Here is a 20176-nt window from a genome sequence, read left to right as displayed (position 1 = left end):
AACTGATTTCCGCAGACATTCTTAGCTTTTTATATATATGGATGGATGAATATAGCTTTTTATGAAGTTGCAATATTGCTCTGTGGAATTGCTTGTGCAATAATAGAGAATCCATCCATCCTTATATAGTGATACATGGATGCAGAGATTCTGAGTTCTTCTAGGAAAATGTTACTACTTGTCTTGGCAGAAAGTCTTGATTAATACTCATCTTAACCAGGGGGTACTTAGGTTCACCTTTTTAAAAAGGGATGATCTACATTTGGAACAGTACAAGGAAACCATGGAGCAGAGGAAAGTGTGATGTCTTCATGTGTCATGTACGAAAGGGGATCATGAGATAAAATTAGACGTTGCCCCTGGTAGCGTAATCATGCTTGCACATGTAGAGATGGAAGATTCATAGTTGCTCTCTGGGTAGTAGCATGGTCATTCACCTCTTTAGTGAGGATAGACAGACCCACTGGGGTGGGCTAGATTGTTGACTGGATGGAACTCCTGAATACAACAGCCTTCAAGGACTATGACTCAACCAGAATGTCAGTTAACCTCTGAGAAGTTGATGGAATGTCTCACCGTACATAAATGCTGTGAAAGAAGAGGCACAAACAGCCAATATGGGCATAGTCTTTCTACCAAACCTGATAAAAAATGACATCCAACCTGCAGGGCTAGGTGCAAACATAGGGAATAGAAATGTGATGACCGGATACAGAAGTTTATGTGCAGAAGATGGACTAACAGAAACGAATGCCTGCCTAAGCAGGGACCGGAAAAGGATAGAGAAGCACAGCCACTACACACAATTATAGGAGATCAGTAACACGCCCAAATGAAACGTCATTCCACACTGTCAATTTGAGATTAAATCCAGTAAAGGAGGTGAGGTAGCCTCATATGTACTTATTTATTCGATTAGACCTCTTTGTCTGAGGATCTTAGGTTTTAGCTATTGACTCCTGGGGCACCAAACGGGAAATACAGAGGTCAAATACTTAACCTACAAATATTTATAGGACTGTGATATCCTAGAGAGCCTGCTCAGATCATGCAAGAGTGGGGATGGGGGCGTTGTGCCGAAGCAAGAATTATCTCTCATGATCAGCAGCCCTCTGCACTGGTTTGGGCCTCCTGGCCAAGCACCAGGTAATCTGTGCATAGTGGGCAGCATCACTCTCCAAATGTGTTTACACAAAGGTATGGAGCAAAGAATCAAGGTCTTGGGGGCGGCAGGTAGAAAATCTCAATTCTGCCTTTTGTGGCTTCTTCAGTGTGAATCTGAGAGGAGGCAGGAGTTGTTGAAGTTGGACAGGCACTATTAGTTAATCTGGAGCAGCTCCAAAACTCAAAATCACAGTTACAACTTGTGTGGGTTTGCTTGAGTTGTTTTCTCAACATCTTGGAAGCTGTCACTGGTGGCTTATTGAAAAATCAATATACTGATGCCATGAGCATCATCATCAGTACTGATGGCACTTGAGACCATATCCCAAAGAGATGACAGCCACCAGCGGCCTGTCATACATAATGAACAAAAGGGTCAATGGTATTCAACCTTTTCCGCATCACAAAGTGTGTAGGACTAACTGCAGAATCATTGGATGAAATGGTTGCCTTCTGTGTGGACTGTACAGGAACGGTGACTCACATCTGATTATCCGCTTCGGGTTTACATCTAGGTCACACGGACAACTAAAATAGCACCTTATGATCAATGATGTCAAAAACGTTTGACAGGTCCAACAGGAACACATCTGCTCACAAACACTATGTTTGGAAATAAGCAAATCATCCATCAACAAGATGCGTGAAGTTAGATCTCAACTGTCTATAAAGGTTGCTAAAGACAGGCTGCCGAGAGGTCAACCCCTTTAGGCATCTCTTTAGCTCGGTGCAATCCACTTTTCCCAATACCTTGTACGTCAGCATACTGAGGAGTGTGTAAACAAGGGCCATTTTACATGAGACCTAAACCTCCCCGGTAGTTGAATATGATTTGATAATTTTCATCAACCACAAAGCCATGTGCATAAACGTCTGCTTAAGATGCTAAAAGTGCAACTGCCAGAACTGAAAAAGGTCTTTCATCTGAGTCGTATGTTTGAGGATGGTTGAAAGTGAGATAAAGCTCAGTGCTTCCACTACAAGTTTTGCCTGAAGATTCAGATAGACCTTAGTATCAACTATCAATGGATGGAAGTTTGGGTGTGTTTGGTCTTATCTGCAAAGAACAGGTTGAATTTACTACATCACTCCTCAGTCAGACAAACTGTGGTGAATGTATGGCATGGAAGAATCGAACTATCACGCTTTTGGTAGAATCGAACTATCACGCTTTTGGTAGAATCGAACTATCACGCTTTTGGTAGAATTACATCAGCTAGTTATTTTTAGTGTTAAGGCTGAGGGCATATACGGTATCTTTGCCCAAATTTGTTAGTCTGGCTTCAAAAGGCGATTTAAAAACACTATGTTCTGTCCAACAAGCCTACTGGAAAGTAGAATCCAAACACATGTCACACATACTTGCCCACTACATCCTAAGCATAAATCATCAGTTTACATGCAGCCAACCTACTGTAAAAAGAAAACTTGGGCTAAACTGTTAGCCAATAAGGAAACAAAACTTTGCACCACCCCCCCCCCCATCGCTGGGATGTGAAACTGATCACCTTAAATTTAGGAAAGAAATAAAGGTCACCAATTCACTGTTTATGTGTGAAATAAATGACCATAACACACCTAACAAAAAATAAAAATGATCACTTTCACTTAGTGTTGTATACTATTTTCATAGTTAGAACTTCATATTTAAAATATAGCACTGAATAAAGTTTAAAACCAATCATACCTGCCCTCTCATAATGCATTTCTTGGGCTTGGTTTGCATGGGATACAACATGCTTCCAGTTACTGAAAACAGGCAAAATAAATATTGAAGCGCTGCCAAACATCAAACTTTACATTAGACAATGCAAAAATAATTTTCCTCTGTAACTTTTGTTCTTTCCCATGAAAGTTCCCCAAATATAGCATGCAACTGCGAAGTATCAGCAATATTTTCATTCCTAAAATTAATTGCTACCAAAACCTATTTTTTGTATGAGGATTTCCATAGAGTCTGAAAAGGGCACTATTTAGCACACAATATCTCAACATTTTCCACTTTGGTTTTCAATATTTTTGATACAAATCAAGACGTTAGGATGAAGTAGTTCTCACCGGTAAAATTTCAAAAATTGGATCAGCCAAACTCGCCTTGTTCACAGTTCAATGGCAAAAAACTAGCACTTGCAAGATTTTTCTTTTTAAGTTAAGGTTTCTATCTTCAAAAAGATAACATTTATAAACATTGGAAATGCCAACATTAAGGCTTAAGACACTATTAAGCACTAAAAAGACAATAAAGTCAACACTAAATATAACATTGGTGGAAGCTTAACTAACCTTCACAAATGTAAGTACACAAGTAACCTCAGCGCACTCACACACACACACACACATAACTTTGTGAAGAGAGAGTGAAGGTAATCAGATTTAACGCAACAAAACCCCTGAAATTCAGCAATTGCATTTTGAGCAAGTTCAGCTTAACTACGCGTCCCTGTTGTGCGGTGTACGACCACAATGATGACATCACAAATGGCATCACTGATGACTCCACTGGCGGCATCACTAATTACATCATGCTTGACATCACTGATGAGATCAATATTTACATCAAATGTGACATTATTGATTAAATATATTAGAGTATTTTTGTTGACCTCTTTTGATACATATTTTATTTTATTACACTTAATAATAACAACATTATATTGAGCAAAACATTGATACAGAAGTATGATATGATTACGTGTGGAGCATTCATTTGTAGTACATATCAGCTTGTAAACTTTATATAAAAATATGTAATGTTATACAAATGGTTTGAATTTCATGTATTAGTAAACAATTACAATAATTAATTGCAGGGAAAGTACCTGATTCTGGTAAATCTATTCCAGGTATTTCAAACATAATATCATAAGTATATGTAGTAGTAAAAAAACTATAAGAATAGATAGAAGTGAACAAATGTTTAATAGTAAGTGTTATGGAAATAATAAATGTTCACATTTAAATTTAGAATTCTTCCTACTGTAACAACATTACATGAACACATTCATTTCTAAATGACAGATTTTTATAACAAATAGTCACGTGCATTGTGATAAGATATCATTTAAGAAGTCAAAGTTTTGATAATATGCAAAATTACATTTACATTCATAGAAAAGAAAAGATTAGAAAGCCAATATTAAATTATAAACAGAGCAATGGTATTACTAATATTTTGAGTCATTTCTTTTGAAAATAATTTATGAATTCGTATTCCAATATAACAGATTACCTTCCAAATTACATACATACTATTTTTCTTTGTAATAATGTCTGTAAGTACTTACAATTCTGTACCGCTTGTTACATTTAAAGAAACAAGGGCAGAATACATCATACTGTTTAAGTATGAAATTTGTACATATATGTTATGTTGAAAAACAGTTGTCATATTTAAAAATGTAATTAATCAAACCAGCGACATCAGTGATGTCAAGCATGAGGTAATTAGCGATGCCATCACTGATGTCATCAGTGATGTCATGTATGATATCATCTGTGATGTCATCAGTTATCTCATCGTTGTAGTCCTATGCTGCACAACAGGGGGCACATAGTTAAGGTGGGCTTGCACTAAATGTGATTGCTGAATTTCAGGGGTTTTGTTGTGTTTTTTGACTACCTTAACTCTCTCTTGACCAAGGTTTTTCCACTGAATTTCAAAGGTTTTGTTGAAAAGTATTTTTCATGTTAAATCTGATCACCTTAACTCTCTCCCAACTAAAGTTTTTTCACTGAATTTCAAGGGTTTTGTTATATTATAGATTCTTTGGGCCCACTAGCCATGGCCTTCGGCCGTGCCCACTGTACATGTTGCACCAATAGGTTTCTTTGTGGCCCACTTGCTATGGCCTTTGGTCTTGTCCACTTGCCACAGACGTTGGCCGTGGACACTGTACATGTTGCACCAATAGGTTTCTTCAGAGCTCACTAGCCGCGGCCGTTGGCCATAGACACTGTACAAGTTTCGCCAATAGGTTTCTATGTGGCCCACTAGCCACAGCCAGTGCCCATAAGCCCTCTAGCCATGGGCTTTGGAGTGGCCTCTGTACATGTTGCACCAATAGGTTTCTTTGGTGGCCACTAGCTGGGACCTTGGGCACAGAGATTCATTACCCCCTGCCTAGGAAATGTGATCACTGCAGGTGTAAACTTACTTTTTTTCACTCTCCCTATTCCCGTGGGAGTCCCCTGACATTCCCCCAATAATGGCAACAAACTACTTATACAGGGGCATTGAATGACCCATGCCCATGGGATTTACCTGGTAGTCCCCCGATAATGGTAGCAAATCCCAAACATTTCCCAGTCCTCACAGGCACTCACCAAGTGCTCTCCTCCTCTTTCCATGTTTCACCCACTACCCTCAATTGCATTTTTCCTCCCTGGCCCGCTGCTGGCCATTACCCCCTATCACTGTTTGGTGTGTGTGATTTATTTTTTTCTCAGAGCTGGACTTGACTGAAATGCGAGTGCTGAATGTCAGGGGTTTTGTTGCATTAAATCTGTTCACCCTAACTACTCTCCCTTAACAAATGTTTTTTCACTGAATTTCAATGGTTTTGCCATACCCTAGTTTCCTCAGGCCCCACTAGCCATGGCATTCGGCCGTGGCCACTGTACATGTTGTACTGATAGTTTTCTTTTGGGCCCACTAGCCATGGGCTTCAGTCATGGCCAATGGCCACAGCTGAACAGGCTGCATCGTTTCATGCGGTCTCACTCGCTATGGCCTTTGACCATGGCCTCTGTGCCTGTTGCACCAATATCTTTCTTTAGAACCCACTAGCCATGGCCTTAGGCCTTGGCCACTGTACAGTTTTGTACCAATAGATTTCTTTTGGGCCCACTAGCCATGGCCTTTAGCCATGGCCAGTGGCCACAGCCGAACATGTTGCATAGTTTCTTGAGGTCTCACTGGCTATGGCCTTTGGCCATGGCTTCTGGGCCTCTTGCACAAATATCTTTCTTTTGGGCCCACTAGCTATGGCCTTTTGCCATGTCCAGTGGCCATAGCCTTTGGCCATGGACACTGTACATGTTGCACCAATAGGTTTCTTTGGTGCCCACTAGCATTGCCCTTGGGCAGAGAGATCCATTACCCCCTGCCTAGGAGATGTGATCACTGCAAGTGTAAAATTACTTTTTTTCACTCTCTCCCCATTCCCGTGGGATTCCCCCGATATTCCCCCATTAATGGCAACGAACTACACATACATGGGCATTGAACGACCCATGCCTGCTAGATTTCCCGTTGTTCACCTGATAATGCTTGACATTCCAGGCACTCAGGCACTCACCTAGTACCTCCTCCTCTTTCCATGGTCCCCCACACCCCTCAATTGCTTGTTTCCTCCCTGGCCCTCTCATGGCCACTACCCCCGATCACTGTTTTGTTCATGTGATGCATTTGTCGCTCCGAGGTGGACTTGATTGAAATGTGAGTGCTGAATTTCAGGGGTTTTGTTGCATTAAATCTGTTCACCTTAACTCTCCCTTAACAAATGTTTTTTCACTGAATTACAATGGTTTTGTTATACCCTAGTTTCCTCAGTGCCCAATAGCCATGGCCTTTGGCTGTGGTCATTGTACATCTTGTACTAATAGTTTTTGCTTGGGCCCGTGAGCCATGGCCATCAGCCATGGTCATTGGCCATGGATGAACATGTTGCATAGTTTCTTGAGGTCTCACTAGCTACGGCCTTCGGCTGTAGCCTCTGTGCTGTTGCCTGTTGCACCAATACATTCTTTTGGGCCCACTAGCCATGGTCACTGGCCATGTCAAACCATGAATTTGTTACCAAACACCCATTGCCTCCTGTACAGTAGATGTAGGCACTGCATATGTTAAACCTTTTTTTCTACTCATTATTCCCTCAATAATTTCACTGTAATCATTTCCCATAAAAGAAATTCCTGCATTAGAGTAGCGGTTTGCCGATTCCCGCGATAACAGGAAAAATTGCTCAGAATTAAAAAGTCTTCCAGGTCCTCACAGTAACTCAACATGTGTCCTACTTCTTTTTTCCAGATCCCCTCACTCCACTCAATTGCTCGTTCCCTCCCTAGCCCTCTCCGATTACACCCTATCACTCATTGCCACATTATTTTCTGAGCTTGTCTTGCAGCATTGCCACTGTAATCTCGAGAGATTCCTGTGGTCTTCCACGATACCCCAAAAATGTTCTACTCATAACTGACTCCCCAACCACACCCAAATCTCCAACTTCACATGGTATCTTCTTTTTTGGCTATTGCTACTGTTATTTATTTATAATTTATGGCCAGGCCATCTAGGTGCTGTGGTTCAAAACAATCAGTGTTCGCATCAGAGTGACTACATAAACAGAAGAGGTTTGAGTCTCCTTCTAAAGTCAAGAACGTTATTAGACTCTGTAATGTCATGGGGAGTTCATTGGAAAGGTTGCTGGCATCCTTTTCCCCCTCCTAATAGCATTTTGAGTTCTTTCATTTGCAGCTTCTCTCTGTAACATCTCAGGAATCACTCTCATCTAGCAAACAATAAAAAAAGTTGCTTTTCAGTTCTGTATTGCCTCTCAGCCTCTCTTCTGAAAAAGATCAAGGCCGATATATATAAAGGTTTTAAGCAACAGGCCTCCCCCCCCCACCATGTCTGTCGGATATTTTAAAAACTACTGGATGGATTTACCCCAAACCAGTCTAGGAAATGATGGAAATGGCTTTTGCCCAAATTGTTTCTTATTTGGTCCAAATCGGCTCTGGCTGTTCAAAAACTGTACTTTTTCGGAATGGGAAAATGAACAGGGGTAGGTTGAAAACTGTGTTTTAATGTTTTCTTAATAGTGTTTTCATTTTATAATGTATTTTTTCCCAACAAAAATCAACCTGCAGGCACCCTTGACAAACCGTTTTTTGGGAGTTTCATCCAAATCCATCCAGCAAGTCAAAAGTTAGTAGCAATAGAATTGGGGGAGCAATTGCTACTTTTTCATTTCTGAAAGGTCTTGCAGTTTCTCTGAAGCATTCTGGGATACATTATACAGCTACAATTTTAGGAGAATGAGGTACATCTTTCTCAGTCAAAAATGTTAACGACTCCTGGACGGAATAATCCCATAACCCTCCCGGAAATCGAGTCAACACCTCATGGCCAAGTTGTTTTGTACCTTTTCCAATTCCGGCCAGCGGCTTTTGCTGTGCACTGTACAGAAATGTTGTCTTTTGCTCTATGGGAAAATTAATGGGAGTAGGCCAAAAACTGTGTTTTATTGCTATCTTAATAACTTTTACATTTCTTAAGTAATCTTTTTCAAAATGTTCAGTCTGGGGAGGGGGCCCGTGACAAACATTTTGCTTTTAATAAATCTGCCAAATCAGTCATGCAAGTCAAAAGTTATTAGCAATTCAATTTTTTGGGTTTCTTATGGAACTTAATACTCAACTATAGTGCAGGGTCCACCGCACGATAATTACAGCATACGTCAACAACAAACACACACATAGCAAACGTGTAATGTACATTATAAAATACATAAATCAACCATTTCAATAAGTACAGTTAGTATACACTTTATATCAAATTACCTCAAAACACACCCACAATAACACTGTACATTAAATTAACTCAATACATATAGCCACAATTAGTAACATAACTAGTTCCCAAGAGCATGCACTATTGCAGCATTTTCAAACCAAATGGCACACTAAAAAACAAACACTCACAAAGTACAAACAAATACATTTACCTCTTCAGGTATACAAACTAAACTCAAAATACAATTAACGTATTAACAACAATCCAAAACCAGAAGGATAGTTAAGTTTTCAGAAATGTTGAGTTTATTTTATGTTTAGTGTTTCATACCACACATGTTTTTTTATCGAAAGTAAACTTAAATTGTCTTTACACATTTTTTCCCATTCATTGATTGTTTATTAGTGAGACACACATCAATGAGCAAAAGGATATCCTAAAAAGGACATCATTTATTTGCAACCAACGAAGAAGGAGAAAAAGGAAGAAAACAAAGAGTATTAAGTACAAAGCATGCAGAAACAAGCAAAAATAAATCAGCAAGAAGGAAGGTCACATTCAATTTTACTTGACTCATCCATTATTTCGGTATTGCAAATGGCCATTAAAGTCTGCCATGTGCTTCTCAGATGTTTATCTGGACCATGAGCGGGAAGAATCCAATGTGTCACATATAAACACTCTATCAACAGCCATGCTACAAAAACACAGAGGATTTATTTTAAAGAGCATACCAGAATGATGTTCCTGTTTATCGCGTTTTTAACTATTGCTTCTTTTGTTAATAAATGTGCTACATGTCAGCTTTTAGCAGCACACTACCTACCATTAGCAAAGAACAGACAAACATGTGATTTATTTTTATTTATTAATTTTGCATTTGTTAAGCGCACCTAGCCTTCGGGCATCTGTGCGCTGGTAACAATGTACAGACACAGTTTGTCAAAATTACATTATTTACAATTCACATCCTGCTGATAGCTGGTTACAAAGGGGCACAATCTAGCCATATGCTGCTGTTGCTTTGTGAATGAGCAATTGGCCAGCCTGACAGTGATTTAGGAGTCAAGTGTGAATAGCCACGTTTTGAGGTTTTTTCGGAAGGACCAGAGGGAAGGTTCTGGACTAAGAGCTGGCGGGAGTGCTTTCCAGTATTTAGCTGCCAACACTGGGAAGCTGTGGCCTCCTACCTTTGTTCGCTTGTATCTGGGGATGCTGAGGAGGTGAGAGTAGGCTGCACAGGTGGGTCTGTTGGATTGTGTTTTCGAGAATGTTCCTGGTAGGTAAAGAAGGGCGGTGTTCATTAGCCAATGGGCATCACGTCTGACAGATGAGATATGCTCTTTTTTTGGAATATTCAGAGCTGCTCTTAGAGCATTATGTAGCATAATTTAGTGTTTTTGGATGTTGCCGGTGGTTGTGCCTGTGAAGAGGGCCTTGCATTAGTCAATCTTGGAGAGAATCAGCGCTCTGGCTGGTGTGATGCAGCTCTCAGGGTCAGGAAGGATCTGCAAGCATTTATGAGTTTTGTCGTGCATGCTGCCGCCGAAGCGATAGTGTTCACATGTCGTGTTAGTGAGGGCGAGGAGTCCAGGTATATGGCCAGGGTTTTCACTTGTTTAGAGACAGGAATAATGTTCCTGTCAATGACAAAGGATTTGTATACATTGTTTAGTTTAATGAAACGAGTTTGAGTTCCTAGAAGGAGTAGCTCTGTTTTCCCATTGTTCAGACATTGCCCGCATTGGGCATTCCAGATTTGGATGATTTGGTAAATTTTGTTTAAGGAAGTGGTATCAGAGTTGTAGTTGACTGTGATATCTTAGTTATGTTATCAGAGTTTATAAAGCGCACTACCACCCGAAGGTATCTTGGCTCTGGGAGCCCATGTAACTAAATACTGTAGCCTAGAAAAGAAAGGTATTCAGGGATTTCCTGAATTTTACATGATTAGAGAAATTTCTGCGTGCGAGCGGCAGGTCATTCCATAACTGAGCTGCCGCCACAGAGAAAGACCGCCCTCGGACTCGAGAGCGGCAGCAGGAAGGTACACAAAACAGGCCGGCAGACCTAGATCACAAAAGCAGATTAGGAACATAATGACAAAATTTGTCACAGAGATGCTCTGCTCCCAAGCCTAACAGGGCCGGTGCACCAGACACAGTGACTTAAACTTCACGCGCTGAGCAACAAGAAGTCATTGAAGTCTTTGCACAACTGGAGTAATGTGTCCTCCATACGGGGATCCCGTGTACAGCCGGGCAGCAAGAGTTTGTAGATGCTGAAGTCTCTGAACAAGGCCTTTAGGCTGAGCAAGATAGAGGGAGTTACAATGGTCCATCCAACTCAGGACCAGGGCAGCTACGACTGGCGGTCTGAGTTTTGATGGAATGAGGGGGAAGTACTTTGCTCAAGACCCTCAAATGAAAGTGTCTGCCTTACAGACCGCTGCGACCTGATGCTCCATCGGGAGAGTTGAGGTCACAACCCCCATATTCTTCACTGTGGTGACGGGAGTAGAACAGGACCAAGGCAGGATGGCCAAAAAGAGGACAGCCAGGATGAAGGATCGGGTGGGGGGCACCCACCACCAGCACCTCCGTTTTGTCACCATTGAGTTTCAGCACGTTGTGGTTCATCCAATCTCCCACAGCAGAGAGGCACCGAAAAAGTCGTGACAACATCTCAGCCTGCTAAAATCTAGCCTGAGTGTCATCCGCATAAGAATAGCATCTAATCCCGAAGGAGCCAATGAGACACACAAGTGGATGAATGTAGATATTAAAAAGTATTGGGGACAAGGTGGAGCCTTGGGGAACACCACAAGAAAGAGAGCAGGGAAGAGAGAGGAACAAAGATAATGAAAGAGTTTGACCTTGCTCCTCCAGGAATGAAGCAAACCAGGCCAGTAATTGTCCAGCAATCGCGGCCTGGGCTAGGCGGGCTAACAGGGTGGGGTGGTCAACAGTATCAAATGCTGCAGATAGGTCGAGCAAGATCAGGGCACCCACCCCACCTACATCGACCAGCCTAGTCATATCGGCCAGGACAGATACCAGGACACTCTCTGTGCTCCAGCCAGGCCGAAAGCCGGATTGGAAAGGGTTGAGAAAACCTTGTAGTTTCCAAAAATGAGGAGAGAAAGGGGGAGATAAGAGCCTCAAGAAGCTTCATCAGGAAAGGCAACAGTGAAATAGGACAGTAGTTCGAGGGAAGGGCAGGGTCAAGAGAGGCAAGAGAGGGCTTTTTAGGAAGGGGAATAACTGAAGCTTGTTTCAACTCACTAGGGATGTGACCTAACTGACCAGACGTGTTAATGGCCTTGGAAATCTCATCCAGAAGGTGATAGGAAGGAGAATCTGGGTGTTGTCGGCATAGTTACTGTAGGAGACACCTTGCTCATCCAATAAGTCGAAGAGAGGCTTTGTAAAGATATTGTATAAGGTCGGGCAGACACAAGAGCCTTGAGGGACCCCGCAGGTGACTAAGGCTGGGGGGGCGCTGCGATGTTGGAGAATACCCTTATTAGTCAGTTGGAGAGGAAGGATTCTACCCAGGTTATGGCTTTAAGGGAGAAGTAGGCTGCTGAGGAGAGGTGTTGGCAGAGGAGTTGAGGGTCTACTAAGTCAAATGCTGCTGATAGGCCAACTAGAAGCAGGATGGCCATGTTGCCGTTGTCAATGCAATGATTTTGTGCATTTGGATTTTTAAGTCCAGGAGTGCTGTTTCCGTTTCATGACCTGGTCTGAAACCTGATTGACGCAGGCCAAGGAGGTTGTTAAATTCCAGGTATTTCTAGATTTGGAGTTAGGTGGCTCGGTCTTGTATTTTGGGTAGGAAGGGTACGGTGGTTGTAATGGGGCCATACTTGGTAGGTATGTCTGGGTTGAAAGACAGTTTCTTTAAGAGAGGAAGGACCCATACATCTTTTAGGTTGGTGGGGACTTGTCCTGAGGAGAAGGGGTTAGTTGATGAGAGTAGCGATGAAAGCAGCAAGTTCTGTTGCACAGTCTTTAATGAGGGAGGCTGGGCAGATATCACCTTGGCATTTAGAAAGCATGAGGCTCTGGATGATTTATATGATTTCTGGGGTGGAGACTATGTTAAAGTTAAAAGGTTGCAGTGGTTGATGGGGCAGAGGCAAAATTGCGGGTTGTATTTCAGTTGGAGGTAGTTTATTATTTTTTTCTTCATTTGGTTTGGTGTAAGACAATTTTGTCGTTAGGGCTTTTAGAATGTTCGAGCACCAAGTGAGGATTTGAGGCAGCTCTCTGCGGGAGTGACGGGAGATTAAAGTTTTCACAAGATGGCAAATACTTCTCTGGGGCCAGATTTGTCATTGTGAATGCGCTCATTGTAAGTAGAGCTTTTGGCTAGGAGGATAGCCTGTTTGTAGGATTTGGCTGATGACATGAAGAGTGCTTTGTTGGCAGGTGACAGGGACTTTTTCCACATGGCTTTGGCGGCTCGCTTGGAGGCGCGTAGCGCTTTGAGGTTAGGAGTGTACTAAGCATTTAGGTGTTTTAGTTGTTTAGCTTTACATGTCTTTAGGAGGGCTACTTTGTTGATGGATAGTTTGAGTGTTTTATTTTAAAGTTCTACCATGGTTTTTGGATCACTAACTGAGTGTGGGTAGTTCACTATGGGTTGCAATACAGGGAGCATGTTAGCTGGTGTGATGTTGCAACCGTTCCTTGAGAGGACACTTGGTGCAACTTACATGGGTTGCTTATTTGATTGTTTTTAGGGATAGAAAATGAGATAACATCATGATCAGACCAATGGCAGTGGGAGTCTGAGGTGATGTTGGTGTTGCAATTCATGTCGGCCAACCAATCTAGTGTGCAACCTTTGTTGAGAGTAGGGTTTAGGATGCGTTGAATGAATCCTAGTGCTTCCATGGTGTTCCCTAGAGCCAGAGCATTGGTGTCGCTAGGTTTGTTAAGTTTACAACGCCCAATAGGATAATTTTGGAGGAGGGCTTACTGTTGTTGGAGAGGAGAAGTGCAATGTCTTCCTTGAAGGAAGCCAGAGGGTCTATAGACAATGTGGATGGATATTGTCTTCGTTTTTGATAGGGGTACTTTGATGGAGAGCAGTTCTCCAGAGGGAGATGCTGGGTTATTAATTTCCTTGATATCTAGGAGATTCATGGCTATGACGGCTACACCTCCTCCTTTGGTAAGCTGTCTATCCTTACGGAAGATGGTATAGTTGTTTAGTTGTTAGGGGTGGCGAGTGATAGAACAGGTGCAGCAGTTGCGTGCCGCCAAGTTTCATTGATGGCTACTAGGTCTAGTTAATTTTCCACGATGAGGTCAGATATGTCAAGGGCATGGGCCAGGAGGGATCTGGTGTTAATAAGCACTCCTCTAAGTAATCTCTTTTAAGATTGATGCTACTATAATTCCTTCATTTAGAATACTTTAATGATATTGTATGCTTTATTAAGGTCCACTAAGTTAGTGCTTTATCACTAAATATAACATATAGCCACAATTATCAACATGCTATAACATCAGAGTGCAAACACAGGTTCACCCCCCAGACAGCAGATTCACCAGGTAAAGGGAGATACTAGGTCCGATTCACATAGGTTTGCATTGCAGTAAATCAGGAGATGATATGAGCATCTCAGATTTGCACCTGCTATTTCATAACCAAGTCACGAGCCCAAATATGGAGATGACTGCAGTAGCTCAGAGATGCCCTTCAGAAATTCTCTATGAATGATATGATATGATATGATAGGTTATTTATAACACGCTTAATACCCAGAGGTTTCTAAGTGCGGACCCAGGGATCGAACCTGTGCTGCTCCGTATCGTCTTGCTTCCCAGGCAAGCATGTTGCCTACTGAGCTATCCTCCCGAGAATCACATTTTAATGTCAGCTTTTCAAAGATGATCCAGGCATCAGCATCTCAGATGCTCCCTGGCATCTCTTCATTTGCTCGAGTGCAAATCTTTCGGAATCATCGCCAATATGTTTCAAAGTCCATAAAGCTTTCATATTTAGTGTCTGGAGTGCTTTTAATAGGTGTCAGAGTGTTTGATGTTACACACCACCTCCCCTGTCGGATCCCACATACATGCAATAGTTCAGTCTTATTACAATGCCAATATCCTAATAACAAAAATTGGCATCTCTCTTAGCATATGAAACACATATCAAAGTATGCCAGGTTCTTTTATGGCAAGTGTGGTGGGTCAGAAAAAGGAGTCGGACTCTTTAAGGACATTCTAATTAACTTTTATTCAGAGGGACACACTATGTCCATCACTATTCTAGAGAAAGGGACCTCCATAATGGGTAAGGGATGACCGGTACTGGAGTTGCTGTGGTCTTTTGACATATCACACATGCCAACGTGTAGTATTTTACATCAGCGAAAAGCACCTGGTCAGTAGAATCTATGGATTATCTGACTCTGGAATGTGAATGGGCCAACTCTAGGACAATTCTTCAATGACTTTGTAGTACCACCAACTGGGTTCGAGCTAAGCCATCTCTGGTTATACCATCCCGATATAACTATCCTTTCTTTATGACGAAAAAAGGACTCACCTGGCTGTGTTAATTTTTCTCCGTAATTACCCTAGCAAAGGCCTTTGTGAGGACCGGATTATTTCTTTGTGCAAAGGCCAGTATAGCATAGGTAGGACCTCCTATGCTTCTTGTTGGGTCTCCACTATGGAGAGGTCTGCTTCTCCAAACCCTCTTGACCCCCTCTCTGTTCTCTTAATACTGCAGCTTTCTGAGGTACTGGAAATGGGGTATTTTCTAGGATCCCCTGTGCTATTTTCTCTCCCTTATTATTCCTGTGGTTATGTAGAAGACCCTTTTTGTTTCCCCTAAAGTCAGGATGTATGACTCCTACAATAACATCCTATCCGTATCTCCAGGCTAATCCTGATTTTGAGGTTAGCCTAATATAGGTTCCTTGGGGAAAAGGGTGCAAGAGTAAATCCTGTTGGTAACAAGCACCTCTCGTCTGACGGAATTAAGAGGTCTTCAATACTTTGCAAGTCAAAACCTATAGATTATTCAGTGGCAACAGTAGGGGCATTGGGATTTAATTTGGTAAACGCACAGGTACCCAACTTCTAACAGTTGGTTGAAGTCCCATTTCAGACACTATATATATGGTGAGTCAGAGTCAGACTCTTTAAGGATATTCTAATTCACCTTTATTCAAATTATAAAACAACAGCATATCTTTGCCTATTTCTAGAGGGAGTTCCCTACCTATCTAAAGGAACTGGAGGTGCTTGGCTGTTATTGGGAAGTCCCAAAGAAAGAAAAGTCTGCAGTCCAAATCTAATTCTTCTGACCCTACCACTAAGATAACTAATTTAAACAAGTCCAGGAGATTGGCTTGATTCCCCTGGTGTTCCAATAACATCTGACAGTCTCTTTGTATAAATGTCTCTTTTTCTTGCGCTGCTTATCTAACACAATCTTTTTATCTCTTGGATTAACTCTTGTAGCTTTTCTACAACTTTTATTTGCTTTCACATTCTTGCTGGAGCTTTTAGACCTCTCATATTTATGTATTTATTTATTTGTTGGTCATTTGTTAGGCGCTTATACAATTAGCAAAAACTGTTTCAAAGTGCCCACATGGAAACAGTGCGGGGACAGATATAAGATATAAGATTTTAGGCCACAGTTTCTCCGTTTTTCATCTTGGTGCTCATAAAGTAACTTCACTCCTTTATCTGGTCTTCGTTCAGAGTCTTCAATGACTTCCCCCGCCCAGAGTTATTCAGTCTCCTTTTAATCAGCTTTAGACAGTTCCAATTACACAGGTTTATATTAAGTAACTCGTTCTGAGTGCTGGGACGAGAATCTCTCCCTGTCTTCTGCTGCCCCAGTGTCCTACTTCTTCTCCTGTTCTCTCTATTAGGTAACCGAGAACGGGAGCCTGACAAAACCAAGAAACAAGAAAGGCAGTATCGAAGAGGATCACCTGTACGAAGGCCACACCATTCCCCGACATACCTCTCTGTACCTCTCTGTATGTCGGGGAATGGTGTGGCCTTCGTACATGTGATCCTCTTCGATACTGCCTTTCTTGTTTCTCGGTTTCGTCAGGCTCCTGTTCTCGGTGTGCCTTCTGCCGTTTACAGAGGATGACGTTGGCAAGCTCTTCAACTTCCCAATTGCCTTTTCGTTATTTCGTTCTTATTGGTCTCCCATTCTCGACTTCCCTTCTGCCATATACGGGGGTAACACAAGGAAGTAGTTTGGGCTCCCACTGTCAGGGGTATCCGGGTTGGTCTAACTATCCCCTCCTTCCTCCTCACCTGAATCGTCTGTGGACTTGTCCTGTAGTTCCGGCCTTCTTCCAGGACTTCTTCGGGTCTGTGCTTTATCAGTCTTCTTTGCTTCCTTCTTTTGACGTAAGTAAGGGCGAGCTCCCTGGGATGCCACACTGTCGGGTAACTAGGGAACACGAACAGCGGGGACTCCCGGGAGCCGGCCCCTGAGCAGGGAAAAAGCCCAAAAAGGTAGAAAAAACCCTGCAGCAGTTGTTCTGGTGAAAGTGTCCGTGGCAATGATGAGACCAGGAGAACGATCCTTCAGTGTAGAGTGGCTCAATAGGATCCAGAGGAGGGATCAGAGGAGACTCACAAGTGGGCTGAAGGACCGCCAGAGAACAGCCGTGGTAAGTGCACAAGAAATAGTCAGTAAGGCTCGCAAAGGAGAATAGCTCCAGGAAATAAGGAACAAAGTGCGCCCAGGCGATAAGGGTGGAGAAGCATGGGCGAGAGCAGCCAGGCTGAAGGGCTGAGAGGAGAGGGAACGGAGAGAGACCGGAACAGAGCAGCACCGGAGAAACAGCAAACAGCCAAAGGGAACCAAGGGGAGACAGGCCAAGGGAAGAATCAATGGAGAGAACACACGTAGGGGGAAAAACAAGCTTTACCTTGAAGTCGAAAGAACACAGTGAAGGTGCAACGCGAGGAACGCCACAGTGAGCCGGCTGTAGTAAACGCCGGCGGCCATCTTGGATAAACACTAGAGCGGTGCTCTAAGACGGCCGTCAGACGTGGTGGAACTGTTAATGGCGTCTCCATAAAGAAAAGAAACGCCGCCCGACTGAAGTCATGACAGTATGCCCCTTCTACATGGGGGGCCCCCAGGCTTGCCCGGATACAGTCTGTGAAACTTTCTAATGAGTCGAGGGGCGTGAATGTGTCTCACTGTTCCCATGTCCGTTCTTCGATGGGATAACCCTTCCAGTGAACCAAATATTGTAGAATACCGTGATGGTAGCGGGAATCTACCAGATGCGACACCTCATATTCAGCTGGTTCAGACGGCACATCATTAGATCGCCTCTTAGATCTTCTCTTATATGGATCCGGGAAGGTAAGGCTTCAAAAGGGAGGTATGGAACACGGGATGCACCTGTTTGAGGGAGGGAGGTAACTGAAGGCGAAATGCAACAGGGTTTACCTTCTTCTTGATTTGAAAGGGTCCAATATATCTTGGTGCAAATTTCCCTATGTGTGTCCAGCGAGGTAAAAATTTAGTGGCTAACCAAACCTTATCACCTTCCGACCAAGAAGGTGCAGCCTTCCTCTTCTTGTCAGCCCATATTTTATAAGCATGACGGCTAGCGTCCAAGGTTTCACTGGCTAGCGCATGGGTGTCTTTGAGTTCCTTCAGGAGGTGGTCAAGAGCGGGTGATTTTGAGGGATGGATTTCTGCCAATGGCAGATGTTTCGGATGGTAACCAAATGTGCAGAAAAAGGGAGACATATTAATGGCTGAATGTTTGGTATTGTTATAGGTGAACTCAGCCATAGGGAGAAAGGCATTCCAGTCATCTTGCTTTCTGCTACAGAAACATCGAAGATATTGTTCCAGCGTGTGATTGAGCCTTTCCGTCTGCCCGTTGCTTTGTGGATGGAACCCAGATGAAAGGGCTCGTTGAATCCCTAGTTGTTTACAGAGGGCACCCCAAAACTGGGAAGTGAATTGAAGGCCTCGATAGGACACCACGGTCTCTGGAAGGCCATGAAGCCGCACTATTTCTTTCAGGAAGGTCTTGGCTGTCTCAGGGGCTGTAGGTAATCCTTTCAAGGGAGTGAAGTGAGCCAGTTTGCTTAGAGAGTCCACAGTCACCATGATGACGGTGTTCCCTTCAGAATTAGGCAGGTCCACAATAAAGTCTGTAGAAACGTGGGTCCACGGTTGTTTGGGAGCAGGTTCCTGTTGCAGAAGACCTAAGGGTTTGGATGAATGATACTTATTGGTAGCACAGATGGCACAGGTAGCTACATAAGAATGTACGTCTCGGTTCCAACCTGGCCACCAAAACAGTCTGGACACCAGATCTTTGGTGGCTCGAATGCCCTTATGACCGGCCATGGGCGAGCCATGACACCATGAAAGGGCCAGTCTTTGGTGTTTCTTGTTGGGTAGGTACAAGGCTTGTCCCTTGAAAAGGATCCCCTCTCTTTCTTCCAATTCGGATGCTACTTCTGTCTTCATCGGTGCACTGTGTTGTTCGCACTGGACTTCGCGTAGAAAAGTATTTGCCACAGTCAGAATCTCTTTGCCCGCTAACAATAATTTGTGGCTAGAATCTGCTTCATAGTTCGAACCATGAGTGTGACAGGGCATCAGCTAAAATATTCTGTTTGCCAGGTAAATAGGTAATCACAAAGTCAAACTGAGAGAAAAAATATGCCCAACGGGCATGTCTAGCATTGCGACATTCCATCTGTTGGAGAATACGAAGGTTACTGTGGTCGGTACGGACTGTAAACTTATGCATGGCTCCCTGAAGAAGATGACACCATTCTTCACAGGCATGTTTGATAGCCAACAGCTCCCTTTCGATGACAGAATAATTCCTTTCACTGGGTGACAAAGTCTTTGAATAATAAGCCACAGGATGTTCAAGTCCGTCCTTGCCCTTTTGCAAGAAAGCAGCGTCTATGGCTCCCCCTGAGGCATCCGTCTCTACTATGAATGGAAAAAGTTGATCCGGTTGTACCAATATGGGAGCCGAGGTAAATGCCTCCTTTAAAGCTTGGAAAGCAGAATCTGCTTCTTGTGTCCAAGTGAAGATAACGCCCTTCTTCAAGAGCGATGTGATAGGAAGAACCATATTGGAGAAGCCTGAAATAAATTGGCGATAGAAATTGGCCAGACCGAGGAAGCGTTGTACTTCCTTAACGTTTCTTGGAGCTGACCAATGGGTGACTGCTTGTATCTTACAGGGATCCATACGAATGCCCTCATGGGAAAGGATAAAACCCAAATAAGACACCGAACGGGCCTCAAAGACACACTTTTCAGGCTTTACCAATAGCTTGTTTTCCCGTAGAGGTTCCAGTACTTGCCGGACCTGTCTTCTTTCTTGTCTTCTTTCTCCCAATCTATACTCGATCTGAAGAGCGAGGGACACTAGTTCCTGAAACGTCTGAGGTCGTGCAATACGTGCCAGTTCATCCTTTATGTCTTCATGCAAGCCGC

General features: G+C 43.0%; 1 protein-coding gene across 1 annotated transcript in view; it reads left to right on the top strand.

Annotated features, from left to right (window-relative positions):
- Positions 1-20176, top strand: part of FBLN7 (fibulin 7) — a 710294-nt gene that overhangs the window by 189813 nt on the left and 500305 nt on the right. The window lies entirely within an intron of this gene.

This window comes from Ambystoma mexicanum, chromosome 4q (assembly GCF_040938575.1).
Source record: "Ambystoma mexicanum isolate Mex_15411 chromosome 4q, UKY_AmexF1_1, whole genome shotgun sequence".
NCBI classification, from domain to species: Eukaryota; Metazoa; Chordata; class Amphibia; order Caudata; family Ambystomatidae; genus Ambystoma; species Ambystoma mexicanum.
The sequence above is the reverse complement of the archived record's forward strand: the minus strand, read 5'-3'. Positions and strand labels throughout refer to the sequence as shown.